General features: G+C 49.2%; 1 long non-coding RNA gene and 1 other non-coding gene across 2 annotated transcripts; one reads left to right on the top strand and one right to left on the bottom strand.

The window, feature by feature from the left end:
* The first annotated feature begins 9400 nt into the window (after positions 1-9400).
* Positions 9401-9474, top strand: TRNAT-AGU. The gene has a single exon. It is a non-coding gene; the product is annotated as a tRNA-Thr (tRNA).
* An 11086-nt stretch (positions 9475-20560) lies between these two features.
* On the bottom strand, positions 20561-22547 carry LOC120375826. Its single transcript, XR_005586825.1, has 2 exons — positions 22499-22547; positions 20561-21043 (listed from the first exon to the last, which is right to left on the bottom strand). It is a non-coding gene; the product is annotated as an uncharacterized LOC120375826 (long non-coding RNA).
* Positions 22548-22668: the final 121 nt, after the last annotated feature.

Here is a 22668-nt window from a genome sequence, read left to right as displayed (position 1 = left end):
GGGCGACGTCGCCTCGCTGTGGACCCGCGCCCGCAACGCCACCTGCCGACTGGGAAAGCGACTGGGCTGCCGCTGGGTATGGAGCGAAGATCGGCGGGAGCTAGGAGTCCTGATACCGCAGATCGGGACGGAGGACAACACCATCGTCAGCCCTGGAGCCAGAGGCATGCTGGAGAGGTCGCTGAAGGCCGCCACCCGCGCGCTCTACGTGGACACCCTGAAGAAAAAGCCGGACCAGGGCAAGGCTTTTGAGGTCACCAGCAAGTGGGACTCCAGCAACCACTTCCTCCCCTCAGGCAGCTTCATCCTTTTCGCCGACTGGCGGTTCATACACCGCGCCCGGCTGAACTGTGTCCCCCTCAACGGAGCCATTCGCCACGGGAACCCGGACAAACGCTGCCGGAGGTGCGGGTACACCATGGAGACCTTGCCCCATGTCCTGTGCAGCTGCAGGCCCCACGGCAGAGCCTGGCAGCTGCGCCACAACGCCGTCCAGGACCGTCTGGTGAAGGCCATCGCCCCGCACCTGGGAGAGATCGCCGTCAATCGCGCCATTCCCGGCACCGACAGCCCGCTGCGCCCGGACATCGTCGTCACGGATGAGGACCGGAAAAAGATCATCCTCGTCGATGTGACGATCCCGTTCGAGAATAGGACCCCGGCCTTCCGCCAAGCCTGAGCCCGCAAACTCGAAAAGTACGCTCCCCTGGCTGACACCCTGCGAGCAAAGGGCTACGAGGTCTACACCGACACTCTGATCGTTGGGGCCTTGGGCGCCTGGGACCCCCTTAATGAGCGCGTGCTGCGGACCTGTGGGGTGGGCCGTCGCTACGCGCGGCTCATGAGATGCCTAATGGTCTCGGACGCTATTCAGTGGTCCAGAGACATTTACATAGAGTACGTCACCGGCCACCGTCAATACCAAGAGTGAGCCGGCGTGACTCCACGCACCCACAAGGGGGAAGAGACCTGTAAACTTCCCCTGTTGGACTTTATCCCCTGAGCCCTGAACCAACCAAACTGAACTCTGCCCTGTGAGGGTCATCCTACCATCATTACCCAGTCTGCTCATTTATTCATGCCCACGACTATCCATTACCTGTTTGTATGAGTGATGTGCCCTCACTGCTTGCTGGCTGTACCTTGAACTCACCCACCGTATACCCCGCACTGGGGACATGACAGACTGTGTATATGTATATGCCGTCCAATACCAAAATGCTAACATCCCCCCACAACCTGTATGTTACCCCCAATGACACAATAACTGACGCTTCAAACACTTTGTATCGTTTATTTTTAAATATTCTCTAATAAACTTTAAATCTGCTACCTCCATGGGGGCTGGCTCAGGCCCTGAGGTGCCCCCATGAATGTTCCTCTGTGTCCCCCTAGGAGTCATGCCCCACATTTTGGGGAGCACTGAACCCTACTGGCTAAGCAGGGGCTAGTGATGCCAAAGCCCAGGGAAAGGGAGAACAAGTGCAGGGACCCCAGAACCGGATCTATGACCCCGCCACTTCTGTCTGTGGCTCCGCCCCCTTCCACCCACGGCCCCATCCACTGTCACCTCTGTTCCACCCCTTCCCCCACTGGCCCCACCCTGTCACTCCTTTACCCCTGCCCCGCTGCAGCCCCGAGACCAGAGAAGCTCTGTGCCCTGCTGCAGTCCCCGGGCCGTAGCAGGGAGTGGGAGCTCCTCCAGCCCTGGAGCCGACATGGGGGAGACTTTTCCAGGGGGGGCCTAATTTGGCCAGGGCCGCTAGTCATGGGCCCCACTGCCCCCTTGGCGACACAAGGTTTGGGGAGGCTGAGCCCCCCCGAGCCTCCATTACGAGCCGCCCAGGCTACCACTGCTCAGTGGGTGGCCAGTCTCCCTGTGTCTCTGCTGTTCGTGCTGGGGAGCCTGGCCGGCCTTAGGGGTGGGCCCCCCCGGCAGCCGCCCAGGGCTCCAGGGGGTCAAAGGGCACCGTGTGCCGGTGCAAAGGTGCTTACTGCTCTTCCCTGCCCCAATGCTCCTCCGTGGCCCCATAGAGGGTTGTGGGGAGCGAGGAGCAACACTATGTGCTCCCTGCGTCCTGGTCACTTTCCCCACCTGGGCTGGGCTGTGAGGGGAGCATCAGAAGCTGCTGCTCTCGGCCCTCCCCTGATGCAGCCTGGCTGAGGAAAGTGACCTGGATGCAGGGAGCTCGGATGATGTCGCTTCTCGCCCTGCCCCTGCAGCCCCTTGGGGTGCCCGGAGGAGCAGCATCCCAGGGAGGAGCAGGCAGCAATGCCAGCTGCTCCATGCACACAGGTCAGTGTCCCCACGTGGGTGCAGGAGGGGGTGCAGGGGTTAGGGGTGAAGGGGGTGCAGGAGCAGGGCAGTGGCTGGTGGCACAGGAGGGGAGTGTGGGAGTTAAGGGCAAAGGGGACACAGCGTAGCGGTTAGGGCACAGGAGGGGGCAGGAGTTAGGGGTGAAGGAGGCACAAGGGTTGGGAGTGCAGGAGCTAGCACTAAAGGGGGAGGGGGATTGCCCAGGGGTGATGGGGAAGTGCCAAAGTACAAGTTTTGCCCAGGGCACCAGTTCCCCTAACGCTGGTCCTTGGTCACATTTCTTGCTGGGAGAGGGAGGGGAGAGAGAAGAGGCGTTTTCTCTCTGTTTCTTTCCTCTCCATTTTCTGCTCCTTCCTTCAATTCCAGAAACCTCCCTTGTGTTTCAGACTGTGCAGTGACGCCCTCCACATGCCAGGACTCTGGTGCCTTTGGAGCAGAAAGATCCCAGGAGCTGAGGGTGAATCCAGGGGTGAGTCGCTGGCAGGAAGGAGCCCTAGCAGCTCTTCTGGGAGCGCAGGGGAGGAATGACTCCCCTTTCTCTAGATTCTCCCCATGGGGCTCTGGGGAGCACGGAGGGTTGTGTGATAAATTCCATCCAACTCCCACTTTGATCCAAGCCGAGGGACGTCTCAGCTCTGCACGATCCCCTTGGCAGCACCAAACAAGGGATATTTTCCACTGGCGAGGAGACCCCAGCCAGGGACTAAAGGCAGCCCCAGACTTTCCCTTTCTCCCTTCTGGGAAATCAAGTTCAAGTTTTTACAAGGAGCTAAGGAAGCCTCAACCCCGCATCTGAATTAATGTCACATTTCTCACTACCTGACAGAAACAAATGTCATTTCAATCCCACGTGAGTCCACTTCAGTCATTCCTCAGCTCTAGTCCTTCCCCCTCCTGCCTTAGCTTAGGGCATTGCGCCACCCTGTGGGCATTTCATTTCCTACCTCAGTTTCACACAGAGACACAATTTCCTTTGCACAGATCCATGAACAGCAAAACCTCCCTGTATCTCTTGTCTGAGCCAGGGCATTCGAATCCATTGAAACCTTCTCTCCTGCAGTGGCGATGGTCAGACAGAGAGGACGTGACCACCTTCAGCCCTGACAGTGAGATATTCACTCTTCTCTTTCTTCAAGCTGCTGCTGTTATTCCATAAAACATGAACCACAGAATAAAAAGCTGAGTTTACTCCAGGGTGAGGAAAGAAAGGAGCCACCAACTCCCTGAAAAATCTCAGTGCCCCAGAGAAAACCTGCCCGTTATTGGAATTACTGATGTGCTGGAGATATGTTGGGAAAAGGGACTGTCTGAATTGCCAAGGCAGGAAACGAACAATCTACAGCAACATCATTAACCACAGACACACTCTAGCCATGCTCCAGCCACTGGGGAAATGGGCAGGAATTCTTGCTGCTCAGCCATGGCCACACGTACAGAGCTGCACAGCAGTGAGTGTGCTGGGGAAGCTGGTCTGAGCAAACTATTGGAAATGACCCTTCAGTGAGAACAGAACCAGAGTGTAGAAAAGCCCCTGTGTTAAGTGGTTGTGGCTGAGGGCTTAGGGAGCTGGGCTAGGAAACCAGAGGTGTCTTTCTGTGGCAGTTTGATTCTTGCCAGCTAGGCTGTGTGGTGTCTCCATGGCTGTACTTTCAGTGTCTGATCACCCAGGGTACCACAGGGAGCCAAGTCTAGACGTGTTCAGAGGCTAAAGACACGTCAACATTTCAAACTCCCCCGCAACATTGCTGCTGCAGCTCAGTAATGGAGATGCTCTATGCCAGGTTTTCTCAAACTTCTTTTCACTGCAACCATCTTCTGCCAAAAAAACTTACTGCATGGCCCTGGAAAGAGGGACCAAGCCCCTCCCACACAGGGCAGGGGGGAGCCAAAGCCTGAGCTCCGCCCAAGTGGGGGAAGGGCAAAACCAGAGCTTGAGGGATTCAGCCCTGGTGGTGGGGCTCAGACTTTTGACTTCAGCCTCAGGCCCCAACAAGTCTAACGCCAGCCGGTTTCCCTACCCCATTGCTCAATGGGCATCCTACTAGATTGCCAGTTGCCTTTCAACTGCAGTGTGGAGACTGTGTGTGGGGGGGAGAGATAACGTGTATGTTGGGGAAGAGTGAGTGTGTTGAGGTAGGTAGGAGCGGATCATTATTATCCCTATTTGAAAGAGGGAGAAGCTAAGGCTGAGAAAGGAGAATTCACTTGTTTTAGGTCACACAGGCAGGCAGTGGCAGAGTTGGGAATAGGACCCAAGAGCCCTGATTTTCAAACTAACCATCGGATCTTGAATTTCCTACATTGAATGACCTGAGTAAAGTGCTCTCAGATGAGCTCCAGACCAACAACAGTGCACAGTAATTATTCAGCAAGTATTTGAGAACTGCAATGTTAGAGAGAATCATGAACTGCTCAGAGACCATTAATTCAGAGAAGCAGCAAAATTCATCAAACATAGAACTGGTTCTGACTTATTTCCTTGGTCTTCAAAGAGAACAACAAGGACCTGAGTCTCCTCCCTGTCAATAACCCCCTGCTCAGCCAATCAGGGTAGAGACTGAGGACGAGAAGCTGAGGGTTCTCACCAGAGAGCCCAAAGGATGGCCCAGGTCACCGGTGAGAATCACTGCCCGAGCACTATTTCAGCCCCACATTTTTGGGTGGACCTCCCAGAGTGGGAGCTGCCGAGCACTCCCCCGCAACACACACACACACACACCTCTCTCCTGGTGTTGGGAGGGGAACAGGAGGATGGACAAAAGAGGCAAGAGAGGAAGAGAAAGGAGGGAGGGATGGAGGAAAAAGTGAAACAAAAAGGACAAACTCAAATGTCCCCAGTGATTCTAAGGGACAAAATCCCAGGTGCAGAATAAAATTCTGCCTCCTTAAGCTCGTGTTTTCCATGCCTAGAATTCAACTGTCACCAGATGGATCAGACTGAACAGGTTTCAAACCTCAAGGAGGCTCTTACCTTCTAAACAGGGACGGCTCGTCTCTAGTAAAATCACTAAAAGGGAAGGAGAAAACTCGAAAAAGGTTCCTCCTGGCGCTCACTTACGTGAACCCCAATACTCTCTCAGTCTTCAAAGAGAGACCTGGAGAAGGAGACTTGCTGAAGCAAAGCCACAGGGGTCTGTGAGGTTTCCCTGGCCCCTCGCCCCTGTCCTGCCATGCTGATGTCAGCATCTCTCTGTGAGGTCACCACCTCCCCACCACCTTTGACCAATAGTCTGAGGTCCTGCAAAAGGCCTTTGTGATGTTACTGCCACACCCCTCCCTTGCTGTGCTAATGTCCTGCCCCTGCCCAGGCACTTTGGAGGTTGAGCTACTCCCTGTGGATCACCCCACTCAAGGAGCATTCGTTCTAGGAAGCAAGCCGGCTAGACAGTAAAACATCAGCCGCTGCTCCCAATACTACACTCAGTTTTTCAGAAATTTGTCGACTTTATGGCCAGAAGAGACCATTAGAGCATCTAATCTGACCCCCTGCATATCACAGGCCTCCTGTATGACACAATAGCTACTTTTTGGGTAAACACATTCCAGAAAGGCATCTAGTCTTCATTAAATGACATCAGAAGATTGTGAATCCACCACTTTCCTTGGTAGCTTGTTCCTGTGGTGAATCACCTTTGCTGTTGAATATTTGTGCCTTAGTTGTAATATGAATTTGTCTCTTTTCACCGTCCAGCCATTGGGGCTTGTTATGCTTTTCTCTGCTACATTAAAGAGCCCTTTAATAGCCAATCTTTTCTCTCCAGTAAGGCCCTTCAACACTTCAATGAAGTCACCTTTCAATCTTCTTTTGATAAGCTAAACAGGTTGAGCTTGTTCAATAGCTCCCTAGAAGGCATTTTTCTCCAGCCCTCACAACATTTGGTGGCTCTTTGCTGACCCAGCTCCAATTTCACAACATCTTTTTCAAATGAGGACACCAAAACTGGAGGCAGTATTCCAGTATCAGTCTCACTGATGCCGTGTCATCTCCTGTGACGTTATTGACATAATCTGTAACTGTATAGCTCACCGTTGCGACCACTGTTCTATATTTGCAGCCAATATTATAGAAAGGTTGTCGTGTAATGGGTCTATGGAGAGGTTATGATTGGCTGATTAGAATTATGCTATCTCTGGATGTGTATCATTTTTGTAGTTGACGTTATGAATATTGGCTCTATGCTGCCCGTATTTCAAACTTGTGCTCTGCTTCCGGGGAATACTCCAGCCAGACAAATTGGTGTCAATTCTGCCTAGCCTGCTTGATGGCTCATTAAGGACCATCAGCTATACAACTGGCCCACTGAGAGAAGTCAGATATGCCTTGTGACTCAGCAAGGTATGCAGGGATCTGCCCTATGGACAGAACTTTAAAGTTTTTCTATGCCACGTGCTGGATAGAGTGTCCTTGGGACAAAGAAAGCAAAAACCACATGGCAAAAGACTATAAAAGGCTGATGCCTCATCTCCATCTTGTCTTCAATCCTGCTTCATACCTCTGAAGGGACTTTGCTACAAACTGAAGCTCTGTACAAAGGACTGAATGACCCATCCCAGGTGTGGATGGACTCCAGAGACTTGATTTCAACCTGCAGTTTATTCCATCACTGCTACAAGCCGGAACCAAAGACTTTGCCATTACTGTATGTGAAGGGTTCAAATCCATGTGCATTTTATATAACAACCTGGTCTATGGATTGTGCCAGCTCTTTTCCAGAGCCAAAGTCCAGAGTATGGTCAAGGGACCAGAGGCCTAGCAAATAGTGATCAGCTAAGAGAAAGCTAGGGTAAACAGAAAGCCTTGCTTGCTAAGATAGGCCTGGTCAGCAAATTGCCAGGTGTTGGAGCTAAGTAAATAATTGTGTCTTATTCAGAGTTGCAAATTGAGCAAAGAATCCCTTTTCCTTTTCTGTTAATCTCTTCTGTAGAGAGACGTTCTTCCCACAGATCCAATCTTGAGTTTGAGAAGTAGGCACGTCAGTATAAGATATGGCATCTTTCCACTTCCCTCCCAAGAGACCAATGCCTTGCCTTTAGACACACAGAAAACAATCTTTATTGCCATATGCTTTCACTGGTTCTTTGCTTTAACCCCTAGGAATGTACCTGTTGAACAATCAAAAGAGTTGCTCCTTTCCTATGGACCTCAAATCAGAATTCAACATAGATATTTTATACTACTCACATTTTATCAAATTATTCATTAAATGTTAACTTGCTAACTTGAGACCATGGGTGGAGACATTATGTAACCTGTTAGCCATTGGCTACTGTGCTATCTTGTCTTGGTGCAGAACCTATCCTGGGGTGTTGAACTGCCTACCCCGTCACTTTCCCCTGCCCATGGAAAATCTATATATTCTATTGTAATCAATTGACTGACAGTGTCTCTGAGCCTAATACGCAAGGTGACACTCCGCCAGCGCTGTGTGTAATAAACTCCTATTCTTGACCTCTACACTGTGTAGATTATGTCCTTCACAGACATCTGCTGAATAAAGAGGAGATTCAGCATGCAGCACCCAGTGGTGCCTGGCTGAATGCGTCTCTCCCCGCAGCTTGGTGATCTTTTGAGGAAATGAAGAAGACTGCCTCTGCCTAGCTGTACATTGCTTGCAAAAGAAACAGGTCTTTTGGTGACAAGTGTTGAAAGGAGCCATTAGACAAATGTGGAGACAAGAAAACATCCCTAACTGAACTTGCATCTGTGGATGCTGAAGCCACAACACAGAGTGCTAAATGCTATATGACCATGGCTGGTGTCAGAAGAGTCTCTACCAAAGCCTTTTTCCACCAGCAGGGGCCTCTCTGTGCACATAACTCCTGGTAGTGTGATGGCTGCAGGCAGTGGAGAACTCTATTTTGGCATCTCTTTGTCGATGAACATCTGCAGTGGCTGTTAAAAGGCCTCTGGATAGTGGTCTTTGGGAAGAGCTGGCTGAAGAGCCTTCCTAGTAACCAGGAAATCCTGGCTTGGCCTGCCAGTTCTTCCTTGCTGAACCTAATGTCTCTGTTGGCTCCTTTTTTGTATCTCTTTTCATAAAAAGAAAAGACCTGTCAGCAGAATCCTTCTAAGTAGTAGTTCAAGACAGAGAGAGCCTTCCTTGCGGCTAAGTCTTGGTGCCATGGGGCATGCCTCACTGCAGTGCCTTCTGTTGGCCGTCCTGGCAATTAGCTCTGGTCCCCTGGTGTGCCTTCATCTAGTGGCGTCTGGCTGCCATCTGTTCTATCATTAGGACCCATGTCGCTCTCAGGACTTCAAAGTCCTCTTATGGACACAGCCCTCTGGCTGTGCCCCACTCAGTTGTCTCCCTCCTTCCAGGGGGCAGCTGTCCTCTACCCAGACACTTGCCTCAGTGGCCAGCTGCAGTCCAGGGTGTAGCCACCTGTGTCAGCAGCGACTGAGGCAAAAGGGGTGCACCTCCAACCCCCGCCATCTGTTTCTCTGGACCACTTCCCCACAGACCTAGCACCTTCCTCCGCCTTTGTATCAGGGCCTCAGTCTAGCAGTAGTCGGCCAGGAGGTCACTCATGCTCCCCTTACCCACCCAGCACTACTCTGATCATGGTGCCCTTCCTTCAGGGCAGCCAATCCTCCTTCCTCAATTTCCAAGGAGTGACTGACTCTTGCTGTGCTGAGCAGCCCTTTATATATGGGCTGCTCCAGCAAGCCTTCTCCTGATTGGCTCTCCCAATAAGCCCTTTCCTGATAGGCTGGGTTCTGCACAGCCTCTGCAAGGCTGCCTTAATCTTTCTTCTGCTTGTTTGGGGCAGCCACCCCACCACACTTGGAAAGCAGCAAATGAGAAATCTAGAGCTGAAGGAAAGGTTACCATGACTCAGAACTGAGCCGAGGTTGCTGCGACTGAAACACAGATCACTAACCACTATATGATCAGAGTGGCTGGTGGGAGAAGCACATGTTAGAAGCCCTCTGTCAACTCAGCTGTGGCTTTCTGTGCAGGGAGAGCCAGGCACCTCAAGGTCTGCAAGTCTTGAGGGAAATGGGGAATGTCTGTACTTTGGAATTTGCAGGTGTTATCCTGAACCATCAAATGGAACAGTTGTAAACCCTTTTGCAAGGCAGGCACCATGGCTTAGCTGGCTAAAGCACCTGTCTAGTAAACAGGAGATCCTGGGTTCAACTCCCAGTGGTGCCTTGTTGCATGGCTTTTGTCTCCTCTGCTCACATTTTCCTGTGTCTTCTTAGGAAACAGAAGAGACCTCCCTTGGTATCCAAGTAATTGCTTGCTAAGGAAAAGGCTTCTTTGGAGAGAAGCATTGGAAAGAATCAAATCACAAGCCTGGAGTTGATGAAAAGGCTGCTGTGACTGGCATTGGCATGGCGGTTGCTTCGACTGCAATTGCTGCAACACAAGAGCCTGTGCCACACGTCCTTGTGATTTGCTGGGGATGTCCACACACAGAGGTCATGTCACCTTCCTTTTGATTGTCAGTGATGAGAAATGGAGCAATGGGGGAAAAGTCCCAGAGAGCAGCACTGTGGCTAAGCTGGGCCAGGCACCTGCCAGGTAAAGTGGAGGTTAGGGATGCAGCACCCAGTGGTGCCTTGCCAAATGTGTCTGCTCTTCCCACCTTTTGGTCAATCTTTTGAGGAAGCAGAGAAGATGCCTTTGCCTTGCAGTGCAGATGCTTCCAAAAGAAACCAGTCATTTTTTCTGAAAGTGTCGGAAGGAGGCACCTAAGAAACATGGAGACAAGGAAAAGGTCATCATAACTCAACTTGCATCCATGGCTCTTGAGGCCACAACACAGAGCACTGAGCACTGTACGACCACTGCTGGTGACAGAAGGGGCTTTTCCAAAAGCATTTTCCACTAGCAGGGTCCTCTCTGTGTGCAGAATTCCTCATTGTTTGATGTCTGCAGGCCCTGGAGATCACCCAGGCTTCAGTGTGAACACAAATATCTGCACCACAGTTTTTAGCCCCTCAGCTTTAGCTCCATGAGCCCAAGTCAGATGACCCAGGCCAGCCTTGCTGCCATATTTATCCCAGGAGAGATGGACTCTAAGGGTACGTCTCCATTGCAATGGAAGCCCAGGTGTGGCACACTCTACTCAAAGCAGCGCCTTGGAAGCCCCATACTCACCACTCTCATATAATGATGACACGGTTTGTACAAAGTCTGCCTTGTGAGGTATCATTTCAAAAATCTTGATCTGTTTTACATTAATATCGTGTTGGATTGTGTGTGCTCGCATTGGTTGGGAAGTTATGAAGTTTTGCTCGGTGTGTGTTACTGAGATATGTTATGAGGTGGGGAAATGCCCCCCACCAGACTTTCAGGTGCGACAAGGGAGGAGCCGGACTCACTGCTGGCCCATTGAAGGGATTCACACTCCCAAGGACTAGCCCAGGAACCATGTACAATGCAGGCTTCTCCGAGATAGCACAGCGACAATGGACACTGCTTGACTCACATCACAGCAAAGGAGCTTCCTAGCAAGTTGGAAGACACTATGAAAGGGGGGTAGAGACATTATGAATTGGCCTCTCTCCCCCACAACTCAATATCTGTAAACACATCCGGAGGACAAACACTGAACTGAGATAAATCAGAAGAGAATAATAATAATAATAATAATAATACATTCATATCAAAGTCCCCAACCAGACTAGTATTGGTGTTTGAGCAGAAAATTTTCAGTTTGGGGAATTTTGTTTTCTCAGTCAGACCTTGCCAAGGGAAGCAGGGAGAAAATGTTTGAGTTGCCTCCTTCAGAACAGCTTGGCCTAGACACTAGCTCTGGTTCACTGTTCTGACCTTGCTCAGGATGGGGGTATTTTAATTATTTCAGCAGGTCCCAGGGTGTTTGGGGGAGAGGATGAGGATGTTACCTTTTGAGATAAAAACTAAGAAATACAGCACTAGAGAAATTTTTTTTTAGAAATCTGAGATTTAGACATTTAATTTAAAGCAAGGGGGGTCTGAGTTTCTGAGAAGGTTTTTGTTTGCAAGAAGCAACATTGGTTGATCTGTCATTGTACCAAAGGGGGAGATGGTTGTCTATAAAGGAGAGGTGAAAACTAAACGTAGCCAATGAGGATGCAATTTGAACCCATGCGTGCAGAGCACAATGGATTAGCAGCCCATCGTCTTAACCACTCAGCTACCTCATGTGAGCTGCTAGAAAAGGGACAGGAGGAGAAATCTAAGGCCAGCAGAGATAGGGACAACATGGAGTTTTTACATACTAAGCGGAGGCAGGGGCTGAATGAGCTCCCCCCTCACATCTAGTGAGGAGCTGGAGAAAGACTTCAGGAACAGACGGTGTTTGCATAGACACATCTAGTCTGCCTAGATATGCAGCATGATGGGACCACTTTCCCAAAATGACCAGTTTTGGCTGGTGGTGGGTTACAAATTACTTTAGGATTGAGTGGAATGAAATGTTATTATCCTTCCTGCATGAGTGAAGGGCAGCAGAACATACCTAGTCTGTCCTGATGGAGGGGTAGGTGGGTGAGGAATAGCTTTTATTGGACTGCATAGAAGCAATTGAGGACGTCACCCTAAACCAGTGGTCCCCAAACTTTTCACACTGTGCCCTCTTAGCCATGGCCAAGGCCCCCCGGAAGCCGCGGTCAAGAACCAGGGCTGGGAGTGGGGCTGTGGCTTGCTGGGGAGAGGGGTGCAGACACAGGGAAGGGGGTCGCAGCTGGGTCGGGGGCTCAGGCTGAGGGTAGGGTGGGTGAAGAGCTGGGACAGAGTGGGGCTGAGTGGTGCTCCCTCCTTGCCCTCCATGGGGGCTGGCTCAACCCTGAGGTGCCCCCATGAACATTCCTCTGAGCCCCCCTAGGAGGCATGTCCCACATTTTGGGAATCACTCCCCTAAACTGACCCCTAGTCACTAAGCAGGGGCTAGTGGTGCCAAAGCCCAGGGACAGGGAGCTTTGCCAGAGTGGAGCCTGCAGGTCACATGCTGGGGCTGACCCAGACTCAGTGCTCTGGAACAGCTCTGAACCAAACCCAGGCAGAGCCCTCATCAGTGTGACACCGCTCAGGGGACGCTGTCACTGGGGGAAACCTCCTGGCCTTCAGCACCTCCTGGGACTGACCTTGGACCTTTCAGCCCCCCTGTTCCATGCCAGGAGCTTCCTGTAGTGAGTCACCTTAGCAGGACACCGGGGAAAGCCTTACACCCCCCCACCCCGCAAAGGAGTCCTGCACCCCCAACTTCCACAATCACCAGTGACTCCGCCAGTGCTGTACAACAGAAGGTTTATTAGTGGTCTGGAATCCAGCCTGGGAAAGTTCTGTGTCAGCACAGGAAGCAGGAAGATTCAGCAACGTCCATCTTGGGGAGACCCCGAACTCAGAGCCTGGGCTCTCCCCTTGAGTCCCCAAACCAGCAGACTCCTTGCTCCCAACAGCCCAACTCAGCCAGGCCCTTTTGTCCCTCTTCTGTTTGTCCCTTTGTTCTGTTTCCCTGGCAACCTGGTCACCTGGCTTCCACCTCGTTCTTTGTTCTCTGAAGGACGTAAATCACACACCGTGTAGAGGTCAAGCAGAGGAGTTTATTGCACACAGCACTGGTGGAGTGTCACCTGGCTTATTAGGCTCAGAGGCACTGTCAGTCAATTGATTACAATAGAATATATAGGTTTTCTATCGGCGGGGGAAAGTGACGGGGTAGGCAGTTCCTCACCCCAGCTTAGGTTCTGCAGCAAGACAAGATAGCACAGTAGCCAATGGTTAACAGGTTACATAATGTCTCCACCCATGATCTTAAGTTAGCAAGTTAACATTTAAAGAATACTTTGATAAAATGTTAGTAGTATAAAATATATATGTTGAATTCTGATTTGGGGTCCATAGGAATGGAGCAACTCCTTTGATTGTCCAACAGGTACATTCCTAGGGGTTAAAGCAAAGAAACAATGAAAGTATATGGCAATAAAGATTGTTTTCTGTGTATCTTAAGGCAGGCATTGGTCCCTGGGAAGGGAGGTGGAAGGATGCCATATCTTATACTGACATGTGACAACTTCTCATAAACTCGAGGTTGGATCTGTGGGAAAAATGTCTCCCTACAGAGGAGACTAACACAACAGGAACAGGGATTCTTTGTTCAATCTGCAACTCTGAATAAGACACAATTCTTTAGTTCTTAGCTCCAACACCTGGCAATTTGCTGACCAGGCATATCTTACTAGGCAAGGCTGTCTGTTTATCCCAGCTTTCTCTTAGCTGATCACGATTTGCTAGGCCTCCAGTCCCTTGACCATACTCTGGACTTTGGGTCTGGAAAAGAGCTGGCACAATCCATAGACCAGGTTGTTATATAAAATGCACATGGATTTGAACCCTTCACATACAGTAATGGCAAAGTTCTTGGTTCAGGCTTGAAGCAGTGATGGAATAAACTGCAGGTTCAAATTAAGTCTCTGGAGTACATCCACAGCTGGGATGGGTCATTCAGTCCTTTGTAGAGAGCTTCAGTTTGTAGCAAAGTCCCTCCAGAGGTATGAAGCAGGATTGAAGACAAGATGGAGACGAGGCATAAGCCTTTTATAGTCTCTTGCCATGTGGTCTTTGTTTTCTTTGTCCTAAGGACACTCTATCCAGCACATGGCATAGAAAAAAACCTTAAAGTTCTGTCCATAGGCAGGTTCCTGCATACCTTGCTGAGTCACAAGGAGTATCTGCCTTCTCTCAGTGGGTCAGTTGTATAACTCATGGTCCTTAATGAGCCATCAAGCAGGCTAGGCAGAACTGACACCAACTTGTCTGGCTGGGGTGTTCCCCGGAAGCATTGCACAAGTTTGAAATACGGAGAGCACAGAGCCAATATTCATAACATCAACTACAAAAAAGATGCACATCTAGAGATAGTATCATTATAATCATCCAATTAGAACCTCTCCATAGAACCCTTACACGACAATCTTTCTACAATATTGGCTGCAAATATATGAGTGGTTGCAACAGTGAGCTATAGTTACAGATTATGTCAATAATATCACAGGAGGTGACACGACGTCAGTGAGACTGATACTGGAATATTGCCTCCAGTTTTGGTGTCCTCATTTGAAAAAGATGTTGTTAAATTGGAACTGGGGCAGCAAAGAGCCACCAAATGTTCTGAGGGCTGGAGAAAAATGCCTTCTAGTGAGCTATTGAACGAGCTCAACCTGTTTAGCTTATCAAAAGAAGATTGAAAGCTGACTTCATTGAAGTGCTGAAGTGCCTTAATGGAGAGAAAAGGTTGTGTATTAAAGGGCTCTTTAATCGAGCAGAGAAAGGCATAACAAGACCCAATGGCTGGAACGTGAAAAGAGACAAATTCATATTACAACTAAGGCACAAATATTCAACAGCGAGGATGATTCACCACAGGAACAAACTACCAAGGAAAGTGGTGGATTCTCCATCTCCTGATGTCATTTAATGAGGACTAGATGCCTTTCTGGAATGTGTTTGTCCCCAAAGTAGCTATTGTGTCATACAGGAGGCCTGTGATATGCAGGGGGTCAGATTAGATGCTCTAATGGTCTCTTCTGGCCATAAAGTCAACTAATTTCTGAAAAACTGAGTGTAGCATTGGGAGCAGCATCTGATGTTTTACTGTCTAGCCGGCTTGCTGCCTAGAACGAACGCTCCTTGAGTGGGGTGATCCACAGGGAGTAGCTCAAACCTCCAAAGTGCCTGGCCAGGGGCAGGACATTAGCACAGCGATGGAGGGGTGTGGCAGTGACATCACAAAGGCCTTTTGAAGGACCTCAGACTATTGGTCAAAGGTGGTGGGGAGGTGGTGACCTCACAGAGAGATGCTGACATCAGCCAGGCAGGACAGGGGCGAGGGGCCAGGGAAACCTCAGAGACCCCTGTGGCTTTGCTTCAGCAAGTCTCCTTCTCCAGGTCTCTCTTTGAGGACTGAGAGAGTATTCGGGTTCACGTACGTGAGCGCCAGGAGGAGTCTCTTTTGAGTTTTCTCCTTCCCTTTTCCTGATTTTACTGGAAAACAGATGTCCCTGTTTAGAAGGTAAGAGCCTCCTCAAGATTTGAAACCTGTTCAGTCTGATCCATCAGGTGACAGTTGAATTCTAGGCATGGAAAACATGAGCTTAAGGAGGCTGAATTTTATTCTGCACCTGGAATTTTGTCCCCTAGAATCACTGGGGACATTAGGGTTTGTCCTTTTCGTTTCACCTTTTCCTCCATCCATCCCTCCCTTCCTCCTTTCTCTTCTTCTCTTGCTTCTTTTGTCCTTTCTCCTGTTCCCCTCCCAACACCAGGAGGGGGGTGGTGTGTATGTGTGTGTGTAGTGGTGGGGGGAGTGCTCTGCAGCTCCCACTGTGGCAGGTCCACCCAAAAATGTGGGGCTGAAATAGTGCTTGGGCAGTCAGGGCTGGATTAACCTTTTGTGAGCCCTGGCGCTAAACATATTTATGGGCCCCTATGTAGTCACTGTGGGCTCCGAGTGTGGACCTGGTGGGGCAGTGCCATTGGTGCCATAGTATAGCCAGTACTGAACCTCAGAGACATTTTTCATTTTGATCACACACCCTACATGACTATATGCATTGCCATACACAGCTCCTCAGCCCCGGGTTTTCTCATTGAGCTGTACACCCACATGGGTTTACCAGTGTCCACAGTGAGTAGAACTTTCACAGTGACCAAGGAAACTTCCCAGATGTATCTCCTTCCTCATTCATACCTTCTGTAGCCATGTCTCCAGTACCCCCTATGTCACCAGTCACTGCATGTGGTCCTAGTCTCAGCTCAGAGTTCCACAGCCAGCAGATACCTGATCAGTTCTGACAGATCCCTCCCTCAGCCCCCATCTTCCCATGTGAGCCAGCCACCTGCAAACACCATTTCCCCAAAGTGAGGACAGCCCTTGGGAATCTGAAGTCACCAGCCTCTCTCCCTCTGCTCCCGTCTACATACTAGTCTGCTACCTGGTCACCACCACCTCTCCCCATGGATGTTTCCTTTCTACTTTGGACATGCTCCCACCCAGCTGGAAGCTCCCTCTGCAAGCCTGACCTGCTCCCTCTTTCCCTGCTCCCCTTGACATTCCTGTCCTACTGGTGACCTCTGTTCCTTGAGGTTAACTCCAGTGTCTTTAGCTGCTCTAGCTTAATGGCCCCAGTAGTCACAGAGCCACTTGTAGCTTCTCTGGCTACAGCCATGGGGCCAATTACCAGAGGCCAGCCTTAGCCAGCTGCAGCTACCAGTCGCAGGAGGGGTGGCAATGCCAGGGCTGAGCATGCTTGAACCTTGCAACGGCAGCACTAGGGACTCTAAATCCTCAGCCCTGGCCCTAGGCAGCTGCAGACTCTGGAGTTAGGCACTTCCCTCCTCTAGGCCATGGCTTTAAGTACCTGAGATGCCCATCACTGCAGCAGAGGTCACCAATTCCCACGCCCCCCTCAGCCAGCACCTAGTCGTGCAGAAAGTGCAGCCTGAATGATTTTGGAGGCTGGGATGCTAGGAGGTTCCCATCCCTGAGCAGCAGCTCTGCAACAAGCTCACAAGCCCCCCTCCGCCGTGGGACCAGGACCCTGTGCAGACAGTGGAGTTACCCTGTGTATAACCAGGTCTGGCCAAAGCCTGTTGAAGTGAGTGGGAGTCTTTTCATTGTCTTTAATGGGCTGTGTATAGAAGCAAAGACCCCATTCTAGACTCCAGGAGCAAAATGCATTCTATGCAGCACTGGTTTACTAGTGTAACAGGAAGGTCTCACATTACCTAGTGAATAAGCAACACCTCCTACAGCACCTAATGCTTTCTGAGAGACTTCCCATCCAATTACTAAATGTGAACCTGCTTCGCTCACAAGGGCTGAACATATCAGGTGGGATGGTCACAAAAGCAGGGCACTTCTGTATTCAGCAGGGATTTTGGATGTGCACAGACACAGACAGGACTGGTTCCCGCAGTTACAGAACTGCAGTAAAGTGGAACAATTTTCAGCTTGTGTGTTTGGAAGATGTTTGGATCCATCTTATAAGACTGTTCTACCTAAATGAGGAAAAGTTGAGGTGCCTTTATTATTCTTTTGTTCCATTCTTTGTTTCTATGGGGAATTTGCCAGTGCAATATTACTGTCTTCCTTTTAAACAAACAAAACAAAAAAAATGGTAATGGCTGTTGAAAATAGCAATTCCAGCCCTAGTTAGCACTGGGAAGACCCCAGCATTTGTTGCTCAATTGTATCCTACTTTTTCTACAGCAAATGACAGTGGATCAGCATATTTGATTTGGGAGAAATGAAATAACAGTTGCCCAAATTGAGTTTGAGCACTCCTGAATTGTGAGGGTGTTCAAATCTGGAAGGCAGGTGCTAGATTCTCTTTTTGAATATTAGATAAATCTGGAAAGGAAAAGTCAATTTCTATTTTCATGGCTCAGAAGTGGAAATCCTCCTGTACTGTATCTGAAGCTGCTCAGGCCCTCTAGTAGAGCCTCCCCTCCCTTACTTACCATTTTAACTTCTGGTGGGATTCATGTACCTCTCTTGCTAGGCTTCAGATAGAGAGGGGCACTGTCCATTTAGTCCACCCAGTTCCTTCTTTGGGGGCTGCCAAGAGAGGTCACACCGGCATCCCTAAGCCAGTCTGGGGAAGTCTTCTGAGAGTGCTATCTGGGCCGAAGCTTTCTACTCCTTGGGCACACTTGTTCCCCATTCACACTGCCACCCCCTTCTAGCAGCCAGCTCCCCATTCACAGCAAGCTGCAGCGCATAGAGTCTCTCAGCTTCCCTTTCCTGTTGATACTGCTCTTGTGTGGATTGGTCCAGGCTGAGGTTGATGGTGGGATGGAAATTGTTGAAATCCTGGTGGAATTCCTCAAGGGCTTCTCTTCCATGGGTCCAGATGATGAAGATGTCATCAGTGCAGAGCAAGTAGAGATGGGGCATTACGGGACAAGAGCTGAGGAAGCGTTGTTCTAAGTCACCCATAAAAATGTTGGCATACTGTGGGGCCATGCGGGTACCCATAGCAGTGCCGCTGACATGAAGGTATACATTGTCCCCAACTGTGAAATAGTTATGGGTGAGGACAAAGTCACCAAGTTCAGCCACCAGGTTTGCCAGGACTAATTGGTGAGGGTATACTCTCAAGTCTACCCAGGAAAAGGGGTGTAGGGACTTGGGGGGGGGGGATTAGTCTCAAGGCTGTCCAGGAAAGGACAGGTTAGGGACTTGGGAGATATTTGGGGAAAGGCAGAGTTCCAAGTGGCTCTCCCCTAAGATTTGGAATATACTTGGTGGTGGCACCTTACTGTTAACCTAAGCTGGTAAATAAACTTAGGGGGTCTTTCATTCAGGTCCCCACATCTGTACCCTAAAGTTCAGAGTGGGGAGGGAACCTTGATGGGGGAAAATGGATTCCCCACTTGTCGCTTGTGCACTGTCCTCCTCCTTCTCCTCTTCATCCTCCAAAAAGTCATTCTCCCTGCAACTCCTGTAGAGAAATCTCTGTATTAACGATCTCTATAAATCTTTATGACGTTGCATTGTGTTATTTTGTATTAAGTATCTTTATGACATTGCATCTTGCATGATGTTATTTTGTATTTCATATGACTTGGCATTGTGCCTCTCTGTTCTCATACAACTTTGTATTAGATCCCTATATAGAAAATTGGTAGAAAACTTTGTATCAAATGTTATAACCCCTAAGCATAGTATAGTTAAAGTAAAAGAAACATGTGCCTTTTTGCTAGAAGTAGAATAAGATCTTCCCCCCACTCTGTAATCAATTGCCCTATTGACTGAATGAGGTGTGAATGAGTGAGGCTTGGAAGACACCCACCTCCAGACAGCTACAACAGTTGCAGAGGGAATGGGAGCAGGAGCAAAGGACAATACAGCTTGTCAAGTGGGCCCAACAAAGAAGCACAGACATATTGACGGCCTCAGGGATTAGAAGCCAGCACCTTCTTTAGAAAACACCCTCTTTTGAGCAGCACTGGGACAACACCCAGAGAAAAGCAGCACAAAGACCAACGGACACAGACCCAGATTTTGAATCTGGTCTAGATTTGCATAAGAGGGAAGCTGCTATAAATGTGAGGTGTCTTGCAGAAGGACCCCGGGTCTCATCTTGTCACCATCGGAGCATCGATCCGGATCGGCAGAAGCCCGGCTCCATCCCTCCCCCATCTAACTCACCTGGCCAGTGCAGTTAAGGGGAGCGACTAGTTGGTAACAACAGCAAGACGGAGTGTGTTTGTGTCTGTGTGTGTGTGTGTGAATGCATGACTGTGAGATATCTCATATGCATATCAGAGTATTAATTGATACCTGTATTACTAATAAATGTGGCGTTTTGCCTTAATCCCCCTGAAAAGATCCTGTATAGTACTTTGAGTACAACACTCCCAACTTGCACGCGTCCATGGACAGTGGTGGGGTAGTGGTGGCATCACCCCCCATAATTGCATGCAGTTCACGGTAGAAGCAGCATGTATGGGGCTGTGACCCAGAGAGCCCATTCGCCTCCCTGGCTTTTTGATACGCTTGCTTGAGCTCCTTGATTTTTACATGACACTGCTCTGTGTCCCTGGAGTAGCCTCTTTCCCTCATGACCCTGGAGAATTTAGCGTACATATACCTCTACCCAATATAATGCAACCCAATATAACATGAATTCGGATATAATGGGGGTGGGTGGGGTGGGGGGGCTGCGCACCGTGGATCAAAGCAAGTTCAATATAACGCGTTTCACCAATAACACAGTAAGATTTTTGGCTCCGAGGTCAGCGTTATATCAGGGTAGAGGTGTATTTGTGTTTCTTTTTTTGGAACGTAGTTCTCCCATAAGAGATTAGTCTCCCCAACATGCGATGAGATCCAGTACCTCCCGTTCAGACCATGCTGGAGCTCATCTGTGAATCCAGGACTGCGTGGGCTCTCATGATGATGGACTCTGCATGGTCGCCTGTGATGGTGGATTGTCCTGATGGTCACCTGTGCTGATGAGCTCACCACAGTGGCCAAACAAGAAATGAAATTCAAAAGTTCCCGGGGCTTTTACTGCCTACCTGGCAAGTACATCAGAGTTGAGAGTGTTGTCCAGAGTGGTCACAAGGAAGCATTCTGGGATAGCTCCCGGATGCCAATAATGTCAAATTGTGTCCACAGTACCTCTAATTCGGAACTGCAATCTCGATTTTAGCACTACTCCACTTGCTGAGGTGGAGTACAGAAACCAGATTAAAGAGCCCTTTAAATAAAAAAAAAAAAAAAAAAAGATTTGGGCATATAGACGGAATCAGTTTTATTTTGAATTAACTCGGCTCATTCCAAAATAACCACATACTGTAGACCAGCCCTAAGGCTATGTCTACACTTCAAACACTGGAAGTATTCTTCTGACAACCCAACCCAAGCCTGTCTACACTGGGGCTCACATTAACTACTTCTCTGTGGAGTAGATTTTTCACACCCCTGAGAGATGTGGCTATGTCAACATAGCTTTTCATTGTAGATCAGCCTCTAGCCAGCTTTTAGACATGAAAGGCAGTGGAGTCCAGCCTTTTCCTTGATATTGATGGTTGACGATTGCAGCTTTTCTACCTGTTAGACACATCCTATGACAGATGTCAGGCCTTTCCTTTGCAAATTAGAGACGTGGGGAACTCAGTGACCCTTACAGGCTAAGTGGGTAAAAAGTTATACAACTTGTCTCCTCGAGTAGTTTTCCTTTTAATAGAAATAGAACGTATTTTGCTTAGCTTCAAAGTTTATCTGAAATACAAAAAATTTAAATCTATACTGGGCCAATATTCTCATACACTCTTTCTCACACACATTCTCCCATCTCAGCCTTTGGAGGGAGGTTTTCTACCAGAACTCCTTACACTACATGTGAGTTCATATATCCCTGGCTCTTTTGCCATGTGTGTTGGGGGAAGGGGTTTCTTATATAGGAATGTTTGCATCATGGGGAAAAATAACTCTCTTGTCACACTTTTTAATCTTTCAAAGAGAAGTGATGTAAATACATAAAACAAGAGAAAACTAAGGTCTAGTCTACACTAAAGACATTTATTGGTGTAACTATATTTCTCAGAGGTATGAAAAATACACACTGGTGAGAAATGTAGTTACAAAACCCTCCTCCCCTGTGAAATAACACTACATCAGCAGGAGAGCTTTGCCTGCCAACATAGCCACCGCCACTTGTGGGGGCTGGACTAATAAAGTCCTAGGGAAGAGATTTCTCCCATCGGTGGAGAGCCTCTGTAATAGCAGTGCTACAGCTGCACCAACATCAGCTTTATTGTGTAGCCAGAGCATCAGACACAAAACCTTAGAATCAGGACTCAGCATGTGAGTATCCAGAAGTCTGAAATTGGAGCTTGACACATTTGTTGCCTCATTGATTACCATCATTTCTACAGCCTGAAAGTCCTTGTTACCCACTCAGGCAGCCAGTTTGGGATCTACAGGGAAGGACTGTCCTATGAAGCACTCTCTCTTTGCATCCAAACGGTGAAGGATGATTGTTCTCAATCTAACCCTGGTATCCTCTGGAACGGTAATGAGACACACTGAACTAGGAAGTGGAGTTGGACAAAATTTCTTTGGGCCCTAAGGTTTTCCCACACTCACTGCTTTCATAGGTTCTCTCACTTGTGTGGATTTTCTGATGCCTAATAAGGTTCCAGCTGCAACTGAAGGTTTTCCCACACTCACTGCATTCAAAGGGGCTCTCCCCTGTGTGGAATCTCTGATGCCTAATAAGGTGCAAGCTGCGACTGAAGGTTTTCCCACACTCACTGCATTCATAGGGGCTCTCCGCTGTGTGGACTATCTGATGCCTAATAAGATGTGAGCTGAAACTGAAAGTTTTCCCACACTCACTGCATTCATAGGGCCTCTCCCCTGTGTGGACTGTCTGATGTCTAATAAGGTGTGAACTGCGACTGAAGGTTTTCCCACACTCACTGCATTCATAGGGCCTCTCCCCTGTGTGGACTGTCTGATGTCTAATAAGGTGCGAGCTGCGACTGAAGATTTTCCCACACTCATGGCATTCAAAGGGCGTCTTCCCCATGTGGATTCTCTGATGTGCAGAAAGGGCTGAGCTCTCAGTGAAGTATTTCCCACACTCACTGCATTTATAGGGCCACTCCTCCGTGTGGATTCTTTGATGGGCAATAAGCTTTGAGTGGCAATAGAAGGTTTTCCCACACTCACAGCATTTATAGGGCCGCTCCCCAGTGTGGATTCTTTGATGGGCAATAAGGTTTGAGCTGCGAGTGAAGTTCTTCCCACACTCACTGCATTCATAGGGCCTCTCTCCTGTGTGAATTCTCTGATGATCAGAAAGTGCTGATCTTACAGTGAAGCATTTTCCACACTCATGG

The sequence above is a fragment of the Mauremys reevesii genome, linkage group 12 (genome assembly GCF_016161935.1).
Source record: "Mauremys reevesii isolate NIE-2019 linkage group 12, ASM1616193v1, whole genome shotgun sequence".
Taxonomy (NCBI): Eukaryota; Metazoa; Chordata; order Testudines; family Geoemydidae; genus Mauremys; species Mauremys reevesii.
The sequence above is the reverse complement of the archived record's forward strand: the minus strand, read 5'-3'. Positions and strand labels throughout refer to the sequence as shown.